The following is a 21,574-nucleotide window of genomic DNA, read 5'->3' as shown; positions in this document are numbered from 1 at the left end:
GCGTGACAGGCCAAAAAGTAATTTAATGGCTATTATTCGTTTCTAGTGCAGGATATCACAACTTATGGAAATGAGGCAACTTAATATTAATAACATTGCTTACCTTGACCGTAAGTCGCAGATGTCGTATCACAACCGGACCAGGCATGAATGAAGAGAATATGTCTTGTGACCATATCTCCTGCTGATGTCACCAAGCTTCCAATGTCCCAACATTGGGATTGTTTCTTACCAACGTCAGACAGCATATAGAGGTTCATGTGAGCTGCCCAGTGGAACATCAACAGTACAAGAATATCAGTGTCGTTTGCCACCACTGTCAACGGTCTTTGTTCTCTTATGAAGCATACTCTAACCCATCCAACACAAACTGAGTCTCTGCATCCCCAGTGCTATGTCGCACATCATGACCTTCAACTTTAGGGCTTTTACCAGCAAAGAAATAAACTGTGACTTGTTTTTGGAATTCTTAAGAAAAGATTCCTGGTTGCATGTAGGTGTGTTGTGCAATGCAACAGTAACATTACCAGATATATTGCCTACTCTTCTTTTGTGTTCATGATCTTTGGTGGAAGGACCATTGTCATAGCCGTCAAATACCACGCAGGATCGACCATACGTGGCATTGACAAACTGCACATATGTTGGATGATGATTTCGTATGTGCTCTTACATGGCCACTTCACTTTATGCAGTAATGTGCCTCCGTCCAGTACATAAAATGAAGGGACTGGTGGTGTGACTGCTGAAACATCCTGCTTAATGGCTCTACCTAAAGCTGACTTGTTTGGTTTCCTCATAATTCCATGTTCAAAAAGTGAGGTAGGCACTGGTGTCAACTCATACTTAAAACATTCTTTCATATCGTCATCTCTCTCCACCAGTACCACCAAGCGCGAAAATAGTAGATTAGGATCAACATGTCTTATATCTTTATCAAATTGCACCCCAGTCTTCAAATACTCTAGTGTACGTATCTGGTATTTACGTTTTATCTTTGCTTTTGAGAATAGCATTTCATCAAGCTGTCTTTGAATAGCTTTCCCAACTTGTTCAGCATCATCACAGTTGATTTGATCTTCTTTAGTAGCAGTCAATCCTGTGGAGATGCTCTTGAGAAAAGGTTCTTCTTCGTTGAATGGACTGCTTTTTGTTAGCCAATCTTTCAATTTTCCAAGATCTGTCATGTCTCTCTTTAATCTACTTGCACCAAGATCGACGTGTTGTTGACTAGTTTTATGGTGATTATTAGTAAGGTCAGTCATGGCATTGTGGATGCTAGCATGCATGCATACTGTGAATCCATGTTGTTATGACCGAGTCTGTCATACCGCGTCCCATTGTAAGTCCACCTCGACTCTTTAACGCTCTCATCATTGATTGTTCGATGACTAGATCTGTCCAAAGTCCTGCCCAAAAACGATCACTTTTTCTGACTGTGTGGCATTGCTCATCTGTGAATTTCTTGTGAATATCTGGATAGTTTGAGGAAGATCTCATCGTCTGAAGATACAAGCGAGCACTTTTGGCATAGTTTGTGTGTCCAGTTGCAGCGAATAAGTTCAGCATTTTAAAGATAGCATCCAAGTGAAGTTGCCAGTTTCCGGTTCTTTCACCTGCAATGAACATCTTGATGACATTCACGTACTCCATGTATTGAATCCAAAGCTTTGCCGTCCTAGATGCATCTACCAATCTTTCCATTTTCTCTGACAGCAGTGAACGTACTTTCGTCAAGGCAGAGCTTTCTTCTAACTCTTTCTCATTAGGTGCGTCTTTCTGAAGCTTCTTGTACAAGATCTTGATTTCTTCTTTCTCGTCCTTACTAAATGCTTTTACGTCTCTTTGATCTCCCGTGTTTTCAGTGTCATCTTGTTTTTCCTCTCTCGTCACAAAAAAATTCATCAAGAAGCAAACCATATAAAGCACTCTGCACCAAGAAATGTCCCCTAAGTGCTCTGGAGATAGCTTTTCCAGATTCAATGTGTGTCACTGCATTTTCTCCGTAGATGGTTTGCAAGCATTCATTCAATCCGGAACCTTTCATTAGTGTTCCAATGCTACCGAGAAAACTCATTAGAGTATGAAAACCTCCTAGTCGGCATACGATCCGGAGTGACTTGTCAGTTATTATTTCGACTGCTTTGATCCAAAGTGGCTGATCGAATGTAATACAAGGAGTTCCCATGCCATAATGATTGCATAATTCAGTGACGAACAAAAGTGTTGAATACAGACATGTTTCATCAGATGGTTTCAGATTGATTATTGGCAAAAGCGTGATTACAGATTTTCCAGGATGCTCACCATTGCTATAAGTTTGCATGAATCCTGACCAGTTAGGTCTTGATTCTGTTGGGAACATCTGGGCAGTTTGCCAAAGAAGATCGATGTTATGTCCAAAATTAACAATTTCTGGTGTTTCCAGTTTCCTCAGAGACTTCAACACAATCTTGGAGAAAGCAGATTCGTCTGAGCTGAGATATGGAACAATCTTGACACCTTTGTTTTGAGTGATAGCTGTACTTCGTGAGTGGATGTCTCTTGATAGGAGGAGTTTGAGCTCGGATTCCATCTTTATTTGTTGACGCTGCCAGTATTCCCATTCCATGAAATGTCCTCTTGCCGTCCAGTGTGCAGATGTTGTGGTCCACATTATCTCCCACAAACTGCGTGAAAGTACCACAAGGAATAGATTGAAGGATTGTTGAAGCATCCTCCTCTATTACTGCTGATTGCTTGAATCGCGTTACTTCGCTGTAACTTACACTAAAACCAAGTTGATTTAGCTCATCAATCAACCACCGCGATCCAAAGACATGGTCAGCTTCAACAGCAAGACCAAATAAAATTGGAGGAATAAAGGATCTTGGTCTTGCAGCATACGTAATGAATGGCTTGACCTATACTTTGCTGCTTGAGTTCATCTTTTACTAGAACCTCCAGTAGCAACTTCAAGCCTGCTGGCACCATTCGTTGTAAAAGAATATCATTCTGTGATGGATAAAAAACTGTGTTGTACTCGTGTTCTCTGATCTCAGCCATTATCAGTTTTGCTGCTGTTTTTATGATGCGCTGAGCTTCTTCGCCAGTATCCTCTTCTTGACTCATACCATTTGTTGTTGATGATACTATCTAATGTATTTCGAAAAAGGCAATATTGAGTGCCCTTTAACTTCTGCAAACACCAAAGAGTCCTTATATCTGTCCTCTACTTGTTGTTTCAACCGCTTTTCTCCGTAAACTTTGTCTCCATTTGCCAGTTCTCTCATTTTATCATGCAATTCTTTTAGAGTATACAGTTCCCCATCTGATTTTCCTTCTAGCCATACACAAAGAACTTGAAACCATTTTTGCATACTTTCATCTTTTGGTCGGCCTCTTCTGTTTGGTGGAGAATCTGCAGATGGCCAGTTTGAAACAAAGCGAGAAAAACATTCTTTGTGGTATATTGCATTGACGGCGACCAAATCATGATTTGTTGCAATTCTAGTGTAGACTTCATGGCTCCAGTTGTCATTTCTTTGGTCACACTTGTGAAGAACTCTTTGTCGAAATCCGATATGTGTCACTTGATAAACAATGCCTCGATGGGGATGCTTCTCATCCTTTTTTGCTGCCTGTCCACATAAAAAGCAATGTTCCTTCCACAAAAAATGCTCCATGCTTGATCTGAGTCTCTTGTTAGGAGTATCAAAAGATAACGCTTCATCAGCGCGGTAGGTGACTTTTCTCTTCATGTCAGTAAAATTCCGGCGACAGTCTTTATGGACCAACACCTCTTCATTTTTTTCCATGCACTTAGCAACATAAGACTCCAGGTCCGGCCGTTCACGAAGTTTGCAGTAATGTAGCACAGTATTAAGTCCTTTCAAACTCACCACAACTTTTTCAGATGAAAGACACTTTTTAAGGCATATGACACACTTTTCAGGCTCGATGTCTTCCCCAGCCATGACTGCTACCATACAAAAACTGCTGAAAATAGGGGGAAAAACAAAGATCTAGTGAAGGACAAGAAATTTCTGCAATCATTATATGTAAATTTTAGGGCCAAGAACCTATAGTGCCATCATCAATGATAAATTTATATTTTAAGATTTTAATTTTTTTTACCTCTTATGTATGCAAAGCTATCTATCTATCTATCTATCTATATACCGTATACCTGGCCTCTTTCCCCTCACGGGGGTAGCCCAAGACAATGCGAAATCACACTCATTCGCCATGTCTTTTCGTAGGATAGTTATGCAGAGGAGGGAGTTCCCAATCCCCTCGCTCCGCCCCTTTTATACGGTGGTGGGATTCTTAAGCCCCCACCACAGGGCTTAAAGTTATAATAAAAGAAATACGAAAGGGAGTAGGCTACAGAATGCCACTTATTATGTTTACACACACACACACACACACACACACACGGTATAGAGGTATAATATAGTAAGCTCTGGGAATAATATTGTAGCCTACTCACGAAATGTATTTAAATTGATTAGAATAATCATATAATCAAAACCAGATATCATACTATTATAGTTCACCCTGTCGAAAACTATTCACATTAACACAATTACAACAACATGAATACGTTTTGCATACTTACATGTAGGTATTATGTTGGTAAAAGAATAGGTAAAGCCTCTTTTTATGTCCGCGCTACCCCATGTGGCAATGTTTTGGGTGAGATGAAACTGCAGTGGTCTAAGTAGTGACGATCTTGCGCACTTATATAACTTTAATCCCTTTTCTTGTTTTTTTTCCTCTATGCATACAAACTAAAATGTTGGAGTACTATTATAAAAACATATTTCGTTATTTTTTTTTTTGGCCGCCATTTTGTTGCTGTAATTTTTTTTCCCCAAGTGGACTTTTTGCGGATTTTGGATATGTTAATCTGCACAAAATTCCGCTTCTTTTCATACCAAATTCATTAACATAATATTTTTTTCCGGGTTCAGGCATTTTTATTGCTATTTTTACTAGACTAATTCGGCCTTGAATACAATTGATGAATGTGATGAATACTTTCCCCCTTATTGCTCTCATGATTTTATCATCTTTTTATTATTTGATTAAACTTAACAAGTACTGCAGATAATCTGTTGTCTTCACTCAGATATATGAATGCAATCACAAATTTAACAAAAACATTGTATAGAATAATGAGACGGATATCCAGGAGGGATATTTTTTTTTACAGCTAAGGAGACAGTTCAAGGGCGGAAAGAAAAAAGTAAAAAAAAGCCCGCTACTCACTACTCCCGAACAGAGTTCAAAAGAGTGTCCAAAAAGAGAAGTCAATTTCGGGAGGAGAGGTGTCCTGATACCCTCCTCTTGAAAGAGTTCAAGTCGTAGGCAGGAGGAAATACAGATGAAGGAAGATTGTTCCAGAGTTTACCAGCGTGAGGGATGAAAGAGTGAAGATGCTGGTTGACTTTTGCTTGCATAAGGGGTTTGGACAGTATAGGGATGAGCATGAGTAGAAACTCGTGTGCAGCGGGGCCGCGGGAGGAGGACAGACATGCAGTTAGCAAGTTCAGAAGAGCAGTCAGCATGAAAATATCGATAGAAGATAGAAAGAGAGGCAACATGGCGGCGGAGTTTGAGAGGTAGAAGACTATCAGTATGAGGAGGAGAGCTGATGAGACGAAGAGCCTTTGACTCCACTCTGTCAAGGAGAGCACACATGAGAAGCCTACTCCATACGAGGGCGGACAAGGCCCTGTAAATGGATAGCAAAAGAACTGGCGGAGACGGTACAAAACGCCCAGCCTCGAGGAAGCTGATTTAGTAAGAGATGAGATATGAAGTTTCCAGTTGAGATTTTGAGTTAAGGATAGACCGAGGATGTTTAGTGTTGAGGAAGGTGATAGCTGAGTGTTGTCAAAGAATAGGGGATAGTTGTTTATAAAATTGTGTCGAGTGGATAGGTGGAGAAACTGTGTTTTTGAGGCGTTAAAGGACACCAATCGGAAATAATAGTAAGGTCTGAGGCTAAGCGTTCTGTTCCCTCAAGCCTTGAATCGTTAAGTTCCTGTAGGGTGGGTGTTCTGTTAAAAGAAGTTGAGTAATGCAGAGTGGAGTTATCGGCGTAAGAATGGATAGAACAGTTCGTTTTGGAAAGAAGATCATCACTGAACAACAGAAAGAGAGTGGGAGATAGGACAGAACCCTGCGGGACACCACTGTTAATAGGTTTAGGGGAAGAACAATGACCGTCTACGACAGCAGAAATAGAACGGTCAGAAAGGAAACTGGAGATAAAGGTACAGAGAGAAGGATAGAAACCGTAGGAGGGTAGTTTGGAAAGCAAAGATTTGTGCCAGACCCTATCAAAAGCTTTTGATATGTCCAGCGCAATAGCAAAGGTTTCACCGAAACGGCTAAGAGAGGATGACCAGGAGTCAGTTAGGAAGGCAAGGAGATCACCAGTAGAACGCCCCTTGCGGAACCCATACTGGCAATCAGATAGAAGGTCAGAAGTGGAAAGGTGCTTTTGAATCTTCCGGTTAAGGACTGATTCAAAAGCTTTAGATAGACAAGAAAGTAAAGCTGTAGGACGGTAATTTGAGGGATTGGAACGGTCACCCTTCTTAGGCACAGGCTGTATGAAGGCGTACTTCCAGCAGGAAGGAAAGGTAGATGTTGACAGGCAGAGGCGAAAGAGTTTGACCAGGCAGGGTGACAGCACGAAGGCACAGTTTTTAATGACAACAGGAGGCACTCCATCAGGTCCATAAGCCTTCTGAGGATTGAGGCCAGAGAGGGCATAGAAAACATCATTTTGAAGAATCTTTATAACAGGCATAAAAGAGTCAGAGGGGGGATGGGTAGGAGGAATATGCCCAGACTCGTCCAGAGTGGAGTTTTTAGAAAAAGTTTGAGAGAAGAGTTCAGCCTTAGAGATAGATGAGACGGCAGTGTTGCCGTCAGGACTGAGGAGTGGAGGGAAAGATGAAGAAGTGAAGTTGGAGGAGATGCTTTTAGCTAGATGCCAGAAGTCACGCGAAGAGTTAGAGAAAGCAAGGTTTTGGCATTTTCTATTAATGAAAGAGTTTTTGGTTAGTCGGAGAATAGATTTGGCACGATTTCGGGCAGAAATGTAAAGTTCATAGTTTGCATTAGTTTGAAGGCTTTGGTACCTTTTGTGAGCTGCCTCTCTATCATTGACAGCACGAGAACAAGCGTGATTAAACCAAGGCTTTTTAGCGTGAGTAGAGAAAGTACGTGGAATGTATGCCTCCATTCCAGAGACCTCTGTGATGCGCTGGGCACACACAGTGGGGTCTCGTTCCACGGGGAAATCGGAAAAGTACATCCTCAGGTCGTCCCACCGAGCTGAAGCAAAATGCCAGAAGCATCGCCTCTTCGGTGGGTCCAGAGGGTGTACAGGAGCGATAGGACAGGATACAGAAATAAGATCGTGATCGGAAGAGCCGAACGGAGAGAACAGTTTGACAGAATAAGCAGAAGGGTTTGAGGTAGAGAAGAGGTCTAAAATGTTGGGCCTGTCTCCAAGACGGTCGGGAATACGTGTAGGATGCTGAACCAACTGCTCTAGGTCGTTGAGGAGAGCAAAGTTGTAGGCTTGTTCACCAGGCTGGTCAGCGAAAGAGGATGAAAGCCAAAGTTGGTGATGAACATTGAAATCTCCTAGGATGGAGATTTCAGCGAAGGGAGAGTGGGTCAAGATGTGCTCCACTTTAGAGTTCAAATAGTCAAAGAATTTTACATAGTTCGTAGAGTTAGGTGAGAGATAAACAGCACAGATGTATTTAGTAATAGAATGATAATGAAGTCTTAGCCAGATGGGGGAAAATTCTTAAGAATCAAGGTTGTGGGCACGAGAGCAAGTGATGTCGTTGCGCACGTAGGCGCAACATCCAGCTTTGGATTGAGATTTAGGATAGAAATAGTAGGAGGGAACAGAGTAGAGATTGCTGTCAGTAGCCTCAGAAACCTGTGTTTCGGTGAGGAAGAGAAGATGAGGTTTAGAAGAAGAGAGATGGTGTTCCACAGAATGAAAATTAGAACGAAGACCGCGAATGTTGCAGAAATTGAGAAGAAAGAAGTTCGAGGAGTTATCAAGACACCTCTCGGGTCGGCAGCCAGAAGGGAAGTCCTCCCTGGGGGAGTTTGTGGTCTCCACCCCCCAGGCGGGGAATCCGAGGCATGATGTAGGTGTGCCATTTTGAAATTTGAATTTTGGGAAAAGGTGTATATGTTGTGTAAATGTAGTGTGGTGAGGATAGAGAGAGGATCTGTCTTCAGAGAGCATTCTGAACTACTCTCCGGTGTTGGTGAGACAATAGGGAAACGGTTAGTGAGGACATGGGAGGGTTCTTTGGAGGGCTTCAGCTCCCTTCTCACCTCCCATATATACCTCATCGGGAGTGGCTTGCGTCCGTTCGGTAGGTGTCTTCCTACTTACTCCAGCCAGGGGAAATTGTCCAGGGGGGACATAGTCCAGGGGGTAAATTGTCCAGAGGAGAATAAGTCAGTGGTGGAAGTGTCTAGGGGGAAAAGGTCCAGGGGGGAAGATGTCCTACACTCCTTTGTTGTAACCCTTGACCCATTTGAATACTTCTATCAGATCTACCCGCACTCTTCGCCTTTCTAGTGAATGTAAGTTTAGATGTTTCAGCCTATCTTGATATGGGAGGTTACTCAGCCCCTGAATCCTCCTCTGAACTGATTCTAGCAAGTTGATGTCCATTATGTAGTGTGGGCACCAAAACTGGACAGCATAATCTAAGTGTGGGCTAACTAACGCTAAATAGAGTCTGAGGATGACCTCTGCACTCCTGTTGGTTACCGTCCTGTTATTAAAGCCTAATACCCTGTTAGCCCTATTTCTCACACTGATACATTGTTTCCTTAGTTTTAGGTCCCGTGTAATGGGTTGCGTGTTCCTACACTAAGTACGCTACACTTGGTGATGTTAAAATTCATCTGCCATTTCTCTGACCAAGCTGACAGTTTGTTGAGATCCTCCTGCAGTGCTCTAAGATCCTCCCCTGTCCTAATAGTGCGTCTTATTTTGGTGTTATCTGCAAATTTACCTATGTCACTATTTACCCCATTGCCTATGTCATTGATGTAGATAATGAATAAAAGCGGGTCTAAAACTGAGCCTTGAGTAGTAACATTACCCCATTCGGATTTTTTACCGTTAATGGTAACCCTCTGTTTCCTGTCGCTAATCCACGCCTTAATCCAATCAAATACCTTCCCTCTTATTCCATGAGCCCTGACTTTATTTAACAGTCTCTGGAAGGCCTTACTAAAATCAAGATAAACTACATCATAGCTCTCATCATTGTCAGCTGCCTCGTATACTCTATTGTAAAAGGATAAAAGATTAGTGAGGCACGACTTTCCTTTAATAAACCCATGCTGTGAGTCGTGAATTAAATTATGTCTGTCAATATGGTCCCTAATACTATCAGCTATTATTGACTCAAGCATTTTACATATAACTGACGTCAAACTAATCGGTCTATAGTTTTCCATAGAAGATTTGTCATCCTTCTTAAATATTGGAATAACGTGTGCCTGCCTCCATGAAATAGGCACCACCCCTGTGTCTAGTGACTTCCTAAATACTTCTGTTAACTGCCCACTGATTTCAGTTTTACATTCCTTTATTACCTTGGGTAAAAGTTAATCTGGCCTTGGCACCTTAGTGACTTGAAGTCTATATATCTGTCTAATCACGAGCTCCCTACTTAAGTTGATGTCGGTTAATCCTTCTACCTCTTCTCCCCTGTAGATCTGTTCTCCCTGAAGTATATCATCTAATCTTTCTTTGGTAAATACAGTTAAGAAATATCTATTTAACCCTCGCTCATTTCCTCATCTCTATCAATCAGTGATTCTCCTGACTTAAGCGGCCCTATCTTATCCCTAACCTTGGTCTTATAAATCTGAAAGAAGCCCTTTGGATTGGTCTTTGCTTCCCTGGCAATTCTAATTTCATAATTACGTTTTGCCATACGCGTATTCTTCTTTACTGTTCAAGCTAAATCGTTAACTATCCCTTAGGTGAGTTTCTCCCCTTTTGATTTCAGTTTTTAGCCTGTCTGTCATCCATCGCGGGTAATTACCTGTTGACCTGACTTCCCTGTGAGGTATAAACTGTTTCTGCCCTAGTTTAATCTCCCTGACCAGACTATTGTACTCACCCTCCAAGCTACTGACTTGATTAGTGACCTCACCAGAGATTAACTCCCCTCCCTGCTCTGGATCCTGACCTACTTCTGATCTTACTCGCCTAAGCCTTTTCAGCTGCTTTCTTATCCCCTCGTAGTCCGCCTTCCTGAAGTCAGGTATTAATGTGTTGTTACTGCTGACTCTATCCTCCCATTTAATATCAAATCTAATTTCCTTATGATCACTGTTCCCTAATGAATCCCCAACCTCAATGTTGCTTATTATGTCCTCTCTATTATTTAACAACAGATCCAAAATATTTTCTTCCCTCGTTGGTGTTCTAACTCCCTTTCGGCGGAAGTGGTTAGAATATTAACGACTTGTTTGGACGTATCCTCTAGACTATTTAGCAGTGCACTTCAAAACTGACCACCCTCGCGCGTACTCAGTGACCGTCTCTTCATGCTCCCGCGCTCTGCTGCCCCATAGCATGCATTATCAGTCTACGACTTGATGTGGAGAGGTGAAGATGGCACTTCCGGTAAGTGTTTTCCTTTGTATTTTTTTGTTATTATATGTAATTAAATCATGAATGTTTTAGATGTTTTCTATTATTGAAATTATACTTGTTCTTTGTGATAAAAATGTGTATTATGACATAAACCTCATGTTGTAGTATTTATATAGCCTAGTTTGGTGGTTAATATAATGACCACTACCACCATGCCCCAGAGGGTGTAATACTTCTTTGCCTCAAAATAAACAACCATTATTTGTAGAACTAACTGAATGTAGCCACGGCATTGTATTTTACAAGGTCAAAATACGCTATACAATTATTGTTTGTTTATAAATAATAAATAAATAAATAAATATAAATATATTTATATAGAGCCACTACCGCCATGCCTCACGGGGTACATGGTGATACATATTTTTTATCAAAATAAATAGTCAAGATTTACGAAACTAACTGAAAGAAGCTTAGCCTACTATATATACGATGTTGTAATGTACTAGTTCTAATTAGGCTTTTCAAATATTGTTTATGTCAATAAATAAGTGTGTGTGTGTGTATATATATATATATATATATATATATATATATATATATATATATATATATATATATATATATATATATATATATATATATATATGCCAGGGACTCTAGAGAAGCCGTCCAGCGTGTCCAAGCGAATCAGGAAGGGCAGCGGGGCACGCATGAAAGTACAAGCACTAGAGCCACCGCCTGCGACTGGCGCCGAAGCGTGACCATCAGCCTCCCTCTTCTGGGCGGACCACCAGGCCAGTAGGCAATATATATATATATATATATATATATATATATATATATATATATATATATATATATATATATATATATATATATATATAACACAATTTTCAAATTAATATCGTGTTTCGAAGATGAAAAAAAAACATGTTTGATGCTTACAGCAAGACTATTAGAGCAATCAGTAAAAAAAAAAAAAAAAAACATTTTCAAAACCTATCATGTATTTTTATTTTGTTTCAGAAACCTAACTCAAGAAAGAGACTGACAGACAATGAAATCAGGGATATACTCGATGAAGATGTCACTGATTTTCCTGATGAATTACAGGACGAGGAGGAGATCGGTGAAAGTGACGAGGATCCCGAAGAAGATATTCCCCTGCAGGAAAGCCGTGAACCACCCAACCATGATGAGTCTGACTGTGATGTCGATGAAGACTTTGTCGACGCCATAGCCTCGTCTGTTGTCTCGCATGATTTTGTTCCAAAATGGAGAAAGAAGGTGTATGACATAAATTCAGTGAAAAGGTTGGACCATCTAGCATATTCCCTGAAAATGAGCTTAGCCCAGTAAAAGTCTTCAGTTTAGTTTTCAGTGACGAACTCTATGACCATATTGCCTACGAGACTAATCTCTATGCCACACAAGAACATAACAGCTATACTGCTACAAATGTTGTTGAGCTGAAGAAGTTTATTGCCATTAACTTTCTCATGGGTATCAAGAGTCTGCCATTGTACAAGGACTATTGGTCTTCTGATCCAGCTCTTAGGGACCCATACATTTCAAATATGATGGGACTGAAACGGTTCTCTTGGCTTTTGTTCCACATACACCTCAATGACACTGCAAAAATGCCAAAGAGGGGTGATGAAAATTTTGATAAATTGTATAAAGTTAGGCCTTTTTTGAACAAATTGAATGCACAGTTTGGTGAATGCTACCATCCATCACAAAATCAGTCAGTGGATGAGAGCATCATAAAGTTCAAGGGTAGATCTTCCTTCAAACAAAAGGATATGTATGTCAGTTTGAAATTTATACGGGAAAGAAAACAAAAGAATCAAAGCCATCCAAAGATTTGGGTAGTTCAGTTGTAAAAGAACTAACTTCTAAACTTGAAGGAAAAAAAATATAAAATATATGCTGATAACTTATTTTCAATTATTCCTCTTGCTAAATACTTATCTGAAAAAGACATTGGGTATTTTGGAACCATTAGATCAAACCGAAAATGCATACCAGATGTCACAAAACTGGCGAATGGAACCCAATGGAATTTCAGTGACAAAGTGGATGGACAACAAATCTGTGTTTTTCATTTCCAATATGCACAATCCATCAGAAGAACAGCAGACAAATAGGCGTCAGAAGGATGGAACATTGCGTACTGTTCCTGGAAGGAAGATCGGCTCTGACTATGATAAGAATATGGGTTTTGTAGACAAAGCTGACATGTTGCGAGCACTGTATCAACTTGACAGAAAGAGTAGAAAATGGTGGCATCGCATTTTCTTCTACTTCTTAGACGTTACATTGGTAAATGCCTATGTAATCTTCTGTAATCTTCATGAAGGAAAAGATACACTGAAAAAGTTCAAAATTAGTGTGATTCATGGGCTAGCAGGCGCGCTGGCATGAAGTCCAAAGCTTGCAAAAGAACATCAGGTGAATCTTCCAAAGTGGTTAGTCTACCCTCTAAAAAAATCAAAACTAAAATACCACAAGAAATAAGACTTGATAAATCTGATCACCTTCCAACTAGAATTGCATGTCACAGACGATGTAATTATTGCAGCACAAAAAAAGAACCTCATCGCACAATTTGGGAATGCTCAGTTTGCCAAGTTCCACTGTGCAACAACAAAAGGGGATGCTTCACAAAGTTTCACAGTGTTGAAAAGTAAGACTAGAGTATATAAACCAAATAAAATGTGAAAGTAAAATGAAAGGAAAATATTCTGTAGTATGTAGTGCCTAATTAGAATGATAAAGTCGCAACATTACATAATTTTTTTTTGTTCTAATTAAGTTTTCCTCCTTTTTTTCATTTGGAGGTTCATTTTCTTATATCTATGAACTTTGTTATACCAAATACTTAAATACTTACATTTTATGAATCATGTTCTCTAAGGAATATTCAATTTTATAAAAATCTTATCCTGTACACTGTGTGGCAGTGGTTAGTTTTTTTAACCACCCTATTATTGTGTAACTAATAAATTTTCAGGCAAAAAACTGGTCAATAACATTTTATTACCCTCTATGCATTACATAAAAGCGAAATGTAAGAAAATTTTCACAAAGACAAAAAAAAGTTTCTCAAAGGGTTAAGGAAACTATCCTCTATCAAATCTAACAAATCCTGTGCCTCTTTTTTGGACTATCAGTATGAGGAGGAGAGGAGGGATGAGACGAAGAGCCTGCCTCACCACTCTGTCCCAGAGTGTGTGTGTGAGAGCCCCCCACATTATGAGATGCATACTCCATACGAGTATGCATCTCATGTGATAAAGTATCCCACTCTATGTTCCTATAATTGAAATCCCAAATTATACACACATTTCTATATTTTGACGCCCTACTAATTTCCTGTAAAAGGGATTGGCTACTGTCCCTGGTAAGGTTGGGCGGTCTGTAGAGTACTCCTATGACAAGCTTCTCCTTCCAACCTATTGTTTCTACCCAGAGGGATTCTGTATTGATATCTACCTTGATTGAGTTGTTAAAGACACACTTAAGATTGTCCATGACGAAGAGTGCGACCCCATCCCCCTTCCTGCCTATTCGATCTTGGTGTAATAACTTATACGCTTCAATCTCTAATTCTGGGAGAAAGTGTCTGTCTGCAGTGTTTATCCATGACTCTGTGATCGTTGTCATATCAAATTTCTCTACGCACGTCTTTTCCCTCAATAAATCTATATTATTCCTAATACTTCTACTGTTTGTATAGTACACATTTATACCTACCCCTTGCCTTACCCCGCAGCTGCTATTATTATTACTACATTTAATGCTCACACTTGGTATTGCCATCTAAGGCTCCTTCTTACTTACCCTAAAAAAAACCTGCGGGGCCCCCAATCCACGTTCAAGGGCATCAGACAAGATCTGAACTCCCTCCTGTGAAAGGTGAACCCCGTCCCTCTGGTGTAGGTGGATCTTGCCAAATAAACGGTCCAAGGCGTCGACAAATGTCCATCCATTGGCTTTGCAATAATCTGCCAACCTGCAATTTAATACAGTAGCCCTGGACAGCCAAATGCCACCAACCCACCGCCTTGGCAGAACCCCACACACCACAGGAATCCCGCCCTTGGACGTAACTCTTCGAAGAGCCACCCTGTAGCGACGCAGAAGCTGCTCGCTACCTAACCTGCCTATGTCGTTCCCTCCCACGCTCAGGCAGACGATGGGTTTGACTCCCTCGCCGGACATGCACGACTCTACCCTATCGCTGACATCCCTAATCCCCCCCCTCCCTCGAAAACACACCCTGGTCCTGCGTTTCCTATCTTTGGCACAGAAGGCCCTATCTAAAAAAAATTACCTATCTATCCCCAACAGCCAAAATGTTACCTCTGGGCAGGGATTTGTCATCTGTCCTCCTTTAGGGGTCCTAGTGAGCTCTGATCTCCGTCCAAGGCCACAATGCATTCAAGCTAGAAATCGAGCATATAGGGTACTGGGATTCATTTCAAGGAGCGTAAGCAACAGAAGTGCCGAAGTCTTCCTCAAACTATATTTAGCATTAGTTAGACCTCATCTTGACTATGCGGTTCAGTTCTGGTCACCTTACAATAGAATGGATATCAAAATGTTACAATCGGTGTAGAGGAGGATGACTAAGATGATTCAGGGGTTGAGAAACTTGCCACACGAGGAAAGACTCAAACAGTTAAACTTGCATTCTCTAGAAAGGCAAAGGGTGCGTGGAAACATGATCGAGGTTTATAAATGGATGAAGGGCTTTAATAAGGGAGACATTCATAAGGTTTTGTTGGTAAGAGAACCGAGTAGGACACGAAGTAATGGGTTTAAACTGGATAAATTCAGATTCAACAGGGACATAGGCAAAAATTGGTTTACAAACAGGGTAGTGGATGAGTGGAATTGGCTTAGCAGTCATGTGGTGAGTGCCAATACAATTGTCACATTCAAAAATAGATTAGATAAATTCATGGACAGCGATGTTAGGTAGGGTTAGATACACGGGAGCTTTGGGTCATAGGAACTGCCTTGTATAGTCCTACCGGCCTCTTGCAAATTCCAACGTTCTTATGTTATTATATATATATATATATATATATATATATATATATATATATATATATATATATATACATATATATATATATATATATATATATATATATATATATGGGCGTTCTGTATCGTGTCCGCCAGTTCTTTTCCCCGCACTGATGCTGTCCATATACAGGGTCCTTGTTCACCCTCGTATGTAGTATGCATCTCATGTGTGGGAGGGCTGTATCCACTCACACAGTTCTCTTCGACAGAGTTGAGTCAAAGGCTCTTCGCCTCATCAGCTCCCCTCCTCATTCTAACAGTCTTTTACCTCTTAAACTCCACCGCAGTGTTGCCTCTCTTTCTATCTTCTATCGATATTTCCACGCTGACTGCTCTTCTGAACTTGCTAACTGCATGCCTCCCCCTCTCCCGCGGCCCCGCTGCACTCGACTTTCTACTCATGCTCATCCCTATACTGTCCAAACTCCTCATGCAAGAGTTAACCAGCATCTTCACTCTTTCATCCCTCACGCTGGTAAATTCTGAAACAATCTTCCTTCATCTGTATTTCCTCCTGCCTACGACTTGAAGTCTTTCAAGAGGAGGGTATCAGGACATCTCTCCTCCCGTTTTTAATCTTGCTTTCGGCCACCTCTTTTGTTTCTTTTTTAGGAGCAGCGAGTAGCGGGCTTTTTTTATTATTGTTTTCTTTTTTTGTGTGCCCTTGAGCTGCCTCCTTTGTTTAAAAAAAAATAAAAATATATATATATATAGACATATATATATATATATATATATATATATATATATATATATATATATATATATATATATATACATAATGGTTTGTGTGTGTAAAAACATGTGTAATGATGATGATGATGATAATAATAATAATAATAATAATAATAATAATAATAATAATAATAATAATAATAATAATAATAATAATAATAATAATAATAATAATAATAATAATAATAATAATAATAATAATAATAATAATAATAATAATAATAATAATAATAATAATAATAATAATAATAATAATAATAATAATAATGATAATAATAATAATGATAATAATAATAATGATAATAATAATAATAATAATAATAATAATAATAATAATAATAATAATAATAATAATAATAATAATAATAATAATAATAATAATAATAATAATAATAATAATAATAATAATAACAATAATATTAATAATAGTAATAATAATAATAATAATAATAATAATAATAATAATAATAATAATAATAATAATAATAACACTAATCAAAATTAGCGGATTAATGATCAATACATGCAGCTATTGACTGAAAATCTACTTCAGAAGTCTAAAAGAGGAATAATCCTAAAAAATAAGGCTTATAAACAAATGAAATAAATAAAAAGGAAATAAAAATTATTGTAATGAAAGAACTTTTCAATGATAATTAAAAATAAAATGTTCCTCCCTACTCCTTTGCTGTAGTTGCAACAATAAACTTATCAATCAGTCAAGCAAAAATAAAATGAATACATATATTAATGAAATGCATGTAAGGAATTGATGAAAACTTTACAACAGGAACCAAAAAAAGCCTATCGGCGCAATAGGCAACAACGTAAAAAAAAAAAAATTTAAATAAATATAAAATGAAATTAATCGTAGTAAAAGAAAGGTAAGTGTGATGAAGTGATGATAGTTTGAAATGTCTGGATATTGCCTTCTGTTATGTGTTAACGAAATACTAATGTCGATATGTCATCGTTTTTGTATTTATCACTTCGTGCTCTGATGGGAAACAGCTTATTGTAGTGGCGCGCTGCTCGACCGGGCTTCGGGGCTCCGAGGGGGAAGTATGTGCCAATGGAGTCTATTATTTAGTAGTATGGTACCAAATTTCTGAAGCTGAAGGGTCAAGAGGTCCACAGTTGGGTGATGATGTTACTGTATGTGGTGTAGTTTGTCCCAAAGATAATTTAAATTGCTCTTTTCTGGATTCTATTAAGTTTGTTCATTTGTGTGTTTTAGACGGACGAGGACTAGACATGAGAGACGTACTTCAGCTTGGGTAGGATTAGGGGTGTGTAAGTTCTTGGGTAGGGAGGGACACCAAGCTTCTTCAATGTGCGAAGCATGTGCAATCTGTATGAGGTAGTTGAGACTGTAGGATTAGTGTGCGGGTCCCAGCTGAGGTTATCATCAAGGAGGATGCCTAGTAGTTTGGTGGTGTGGACAACCTTCAGGGTGTGGTCACCGAGCTTGAATGTTGGGGGTGGAATAGGTGTAGTAGCCAGGTCGAAGTGCAAAACTATTCTTTCATTCCTGTTTTTGGTGATCGGATTGCCCTGTACTTAGGCCTTCAGGGTGTTGGTATTGCTTTAAAGAGAAGTGCAGTCTGTTGAAGTGTTACCGATGACCGCGGCTATCGTGAAGTCGTCCACATATTTACACCGATGATTCGTGTCCTGCAGTGCATCATTTATTAGTATAAGGAAGTAGAGTGGCCCCATTCGTGTGCGCTGAGGGACACCACACGCAAGACTTTGGAAGCTGGATGTAGCACCATTCTAGCGTACTGCTTGTCGACCATAAGTGAGGACGTTTGACAGGCAAAAAACTAACCATTCTCTAATAAATATATTAAGCACTTTGATAATGATGTTGGTGTGATTGAATACCTCAATGCATTGATAAAATCTATGAAGACTGCTGCTGCAAAGTGTTTTTGTTAATCCAGATGTTTGTGTATAATATCAAGAAAACTGGTGAGGTAGTGAGGGGTTGAAAGTGATCTTATATTATCCTACTGATATATATTAATTTTGTTGGACGTCTGAGTAGGCCAATTCTGCAGCAAAACTTTCACAAAGGAGGTCTGGTATAGGTGTAACGGCAATGGGTCGTAGTTCATTAAGAGAAGTTGAAGTGGGTGATTGACGATCTCGGGTTTTGTAAGACGATTTCCATGTGTAAATATGTGTAAGGATGCATTGATGATGGACTTGAGGGGTTTGGGAAGTTCAACTAAAAATTGTTAATAAAGGCGTCTAGGCAGGTCAAGGGTTGTGGAAGAACGTTTCAATTTTATACTTTATAGGCAGGAAGCAACCTGATGGTCGAACACAGCCGTGGATGATTCACGGGCAGGGAGGTATGGGGGATTAAAGTTGTTGATTAGCCTCGGAAATTGCTGACAGATCTTGGCAAAATGGTCAGTAATAGTTTTCTCTGCCTCATTATTGGGCAAGTTAACAACACAAGAGAGTGTAGGTGTATGGTGCTGGATCTTACTGTTCCACTGGCTTTCAATGTTGTTGTTGGGGTAATATGATTTTTTGGTAACTAATTGATACTGATTACCTTGTTTCTTCATGCTTTTTAATGAGCTGTATTACTTGAGTGGAAGGCAACATTACGAAGCTAACCGAGACGTTTAATGCTATTAGCGAGCCATGGTGCACCAGATTAATGAATTTGAACAGATTTGTTAGGACAGAAGTGGTGATAGGCTTGTGTTTAGTTAGTTGGTCCATTTCATTACAATATCCTCAACTGAAGTGACTTCTACCCAAGGGTAATGCACAGTCCATCTCCCAAAGTATAGTATTGCAAAGTTTGTCAGTGGTCTGTAAAATAATGTAGTTGGTTTCTGTTTCAGACACAGCAGGTTTGTGAGACCAGATGATTGATGTATGGTTACTCCATGAGGTTAAAATTTTGCCATGTCACTTGAAATAAAGTATATATATATATATATATATATATATATATATATATATATATATATATATATATATATATATATATATATAAAGGAAATACCAAATTATTACCTGTATCATAGAAAAGGTATGGAAAATCATCGATCCAACTCGCAATGTGAAACTTGTGCCCGTGGAAGTTCGGAAACCGATCAATAAATAGTTGAATGCGAGGTCCTCCTGTTGATATGACATTAACAACCTGTTGGGAAAACAATATATATATATATATATATATATATATATATATATATATATATATATATATATATATATATATATATATATATATATATATATATATATATATATATATATATATATATATATATATATATATATATATATTACTTCAATACAAAAATCAGTCAGAATCGGTTTAAACTAGTCAGAATCAAAAGTACTGATTGTGGTGCTTAAAATGTAGTATTACCTAGGCAGAACTAGTTACACAAAAAGAGGCTTGGTAAAACATGAAATGAATGACTGAAGTGAGTTTATACCTTATTTTTATCTCAATATATCAGTAAATATTAGTCTCAAAAAGCGTTTTGTATGAGAGAACTAGGTGTTCCGATATTTACCTGCCAGACAGCTCAGTGAACAATAGGTGATATAACAGTTAATGTGTGGCACACTTCATGACACTAATTTATTTATTTTAAATGATTATAAACTATGTTTATCTTATCCTCATGATAATATTAGCTTTATCTTGATCGTATATCTAATCTACTTATTTGTAGTTTGAAATAAAAGTGCCATGCCAATAAAGGTTATTAACGACCAAACGTAGCTGTCAATAACAATAATAAGTAATGTATGTTTCATATAGTCTGGTCATATGTGGGTAGGCGGTGGATGAGTAGTTAGCGTGCCGGTCTCACATTCGCCGCGTCGTGGATGATGTTGGTTCGAATCCGCCGCTACCACCTGGGATTTTTCAGTCAACGCAGAGTGGCCTACGTCTACCAACATTATGTCCTAAAGACAATCTATCAACCCGGACTCTAGAGAAACTGTCAAAAGGAAATCAAGAATGAGCTGCGGGGGCAGCATGAGCCAAGAATAAATGGCGCCACTATAAACACTTGCCTGCACCACGACGGGCTCGCGCTGACTCCCAGACCGCCCCAAAAAGCCTATCCGGCCCCATAGGTCAAGACATAAAATTCTGTACCTCAAAAATACATCGGGATGACAAGGACTACGCTGTCGAGGCGCTTCACTTGCCACTTACATAATGGAGCTATTAAAAAAAACACTACATCACCAAACACAAGATCGCCGTGACTCTCCTTAACCTGGAGGATAACACTAAAGTCATCGAGAAATAAAGAAACCCATGCCCTCTTTTCTACCTCGAAACACTGCACATTGAGAATATATATATATATATATATATATATATATATATATATATATATAAATATATATATATATATATATATATATATATATATATATATATATATATATATAAAACACTTACACACCCACAGCCTTTACATTATAGAGAAGGGTAGAGCAAGCGCGTCCGGTTGCTCCTTTCAGGCGAATTTTCCCCCGCCCGAGTTACGTGGAGAAGTGGGTGGAAGTCCATCTCAAGTAGTGGGCGTTATTCTTCAAATAACTTGGGTAAGGGGCGTCAGGCGTGGTGTAGGGTTGGAGCAGCGTTAATTGACTCTTCAAGTATCATACGAGACGACCGAGGCTTCTCGCCCCTCGCAAGCAGGCGGCCAAGTACAGGAGATGTATCGGATGTCAGATTTCAGAGATCCGCGGATGCGGATGTGTATGCGGATGTCATATGTTCATATTTTGCCGGTGCGGATGCGGATGCGGATATCAGATTTTTCAAAACTGTGAATGCGGATGCGGATATGAAATTGTGACATCCTTGCGGATGCGGATGTGTTCAGAATTTTGGTAATGCCCTTGTAGTATATAGTGAATTACCATAATTATGAATACGTGGTAATTATTTTTATTTTCATTTTTATTTTTTTTACGTCGCGGCCTATTGCGCCGTTAGGCTTTTTCACTGGTGGGGGTCTGATGGTCGGCCCAGCCCGTTGTGGCGCAGGCGAGTGTGTATAGTGGTGC

At 39.2% G+C, this 21,574-nt stretch overlaps 1 long non-coding RNA gene across 1 annotated transcript in view; it reads right to left on the bottom strand.

Moving 5' to 3' along the window:
- Nucleotides 1–21,574, bottom strand: part of LOC126986758 (uncharacterized) — a 100,304-nt gene that overhangs the window by 25,429 nt on the left and 53,301 nt on the right. The window contains exon 4 of the long non-coding RNA XR_007739933.1: nucleotides 19,541–19,670. This is a non-coding gene — a long non-coding RNA (uncharacterized LOC126986758). The remainder of the gene's footprint in view (nucleotides 1–19,540; nucleotides 19,671–21,574) is intronic.

Source organism: Eriocheir sinensis, chromosome 62 (assembly GCF_024679095.1).
Source record: "Eriocheir sinensis breed Jianghai 21 chromosome 62, ASM2467909v1, whole genome shotgun sequence".
Taxonomy (NCBI): Eukaryota; Metazoa; Arthropoda; class Malacostraca; order Decapoda; family Varunidae; genus Eriocheir; species Eriocheir sinensis.
The sequence above is the reverse complement of the archived record's forward strand: the minus strand, read 5'-3'. Positions and strand labels throughout refer to the sequence as shown.